This window comes from Pteropus vampyrus, unplaced genomic scaffold, assembly GCF_000151845.1.
Source record: "Pteropus vampyrus isolate Shadow unplaced genomic scaffold, Pvam_2.0 Scaffold659, whole genome shotgun sequence".
In the NCBI taxonomy this organism is placed as follows: Eukaryota; Metazoa; Chordata; class Mammalia; order Chiroptera; family Pteropodidae; genus Pteropus; species Pteropus vampyrus.
This window is the reverse complement of record NW_011889440.1, coordinates 68,729-70,062: the sequence shown is the minus strand read 5'-3', so window position 1 is coordinate 70,062 and position 1,334 is coordinate 68,729. Positions and strand designations below refer to the sequence as shown.

At 53.4% G+C, this 1,334-nt stretch overlaps 1 protein-coding gene across 12 annotated transcripts in view; it reads left to right on the top strand.

Moving 5' to 3' along the window:
* Positions 1-1,334, top strand: part of ZNF606 (zinc finger protein 606) — a 46,969-nt gene that overhangs the window by 27,624 nt on the left and 18,011 nt on the right. The window contains exon 8 of one of the 12 annotated variants that reach the window (XR_002778203.1): positions 754-1,328. The exons of the other annotated variants lie outside the window; for them this stretch is intronic. The gene's annotated coding sequence lies outside the window, so the exon portion shown is untranslated. Of the gene's footprint in view, positions 1-753; positions 1,329-1,334 lie in introns of those variants that run through there. 12 annotated transcript variants of the gene reach the window in all.

Genomic DNA, 1,334 nt, shown 5'->3' with positions numbered 1-1,334 from the left:
GGCGAAGCCGCTGTCCTCTCTGTCCTCGGCCAGCAAGCACCAGCCTTTCAGAGCAAGGGGAAGAAAACGCGCGCTCGCCTGTCAGTTCGGAACGTGAGACTCGAGGTTTTGTTCAACACGAGGTGAGCGCTGTTGTGCATCGTGGACACACTGTGACCGAGGCCGCGAGGGTGGGCCGGGCCTAGGCAGGACGGGGGGAGGTGGGGATGACAGTGAGGGCCGGGGCCTGGGGCCAAAAACAGACGGAAGAGGAAACGCATGGGGCCGGGAGGTGGAGACACAGAGCAAGCTGTGCCTCCCCGCCCCGGGAGCCCCGCCGGGCACACCCCTCGCTCTGTCCTGCTCCCCATTGGCCCACTCGGTTCCGTGAAGGAACCCCAAGTGGCAGCCTGCGCTGACCTCACACTGGTGGCTCCAGGTCAGAACCCAAACATTCTGGAGGGAGCGGTGCTTCTTCGTTCCCAGTGTAAACAGGGCAGATGTTGGGCTGTAGCTGAATATTTCTTTTTATCCAGAGGATAAAAGACTTAACAATTTTGGAGTGATGGATAAGGTTCAAAGGTTTCTCACCTTTCTATTTTTGTTTTTAATGGAATGCCCACTTGGTTTATGCTCACCTTACGCAGGTGAGTTCAAACTCAGTTGGACAAACAGCAGGCTTCATGGGGAGCATCAACCGTTGTTCTTACTTGTTTCAGGAGGAGTAAAAAGGGAGGGTAATTCCATTTCACTACTACAAATTTTCTTTTTAAGGCTATAAGCAGTCACAGGACACAAATGTCACCAAACAGCCCACAGCGTCCTCTAAGAAAACTCAGGTACCTCATTTTCAAGCGGTCTCCCCGCTCCCCCGCGGTAAGTGCTCTGGTCGCGCGGTCAGTGGGAGAGAACTGTGGTCTGGGGTTCCATCGGCTGTGTCCCTTAGGAGCCTGGCCCCTAACTGCTGTGATTAGGTGAACCCTGCTTGGAAACTCAGTTGTATGTTCTTCACTCTCTGTAAGCGGCGCCCTCTTTGGAATCGCTGCTTCTCTTTGATCTTAACTGGCGCACGCAAAAAGCTGGCCCACCGGACGCTCCGAGTATGTCTGTGTGAGTTCAACTGCGATTTGCTCTGCTCGCTTTCACGATAGGGCGGCCGAGTCCCGGGGCAGATCCTCTGTAAGTGTAAAGTGCTCTTTACAAGCAACTGCCTTCTACACTTTGCATTTTGAGCCCCAGAGGGAACTGTGTCTCAGAGCAAGGAACTGACCTTGACATCCGTAAAGTCAGGTAGCAGCACATTGTTTACATTTGTGGTGCTTATAAACAATCTCGATTCCGTACAAGGGAAATGA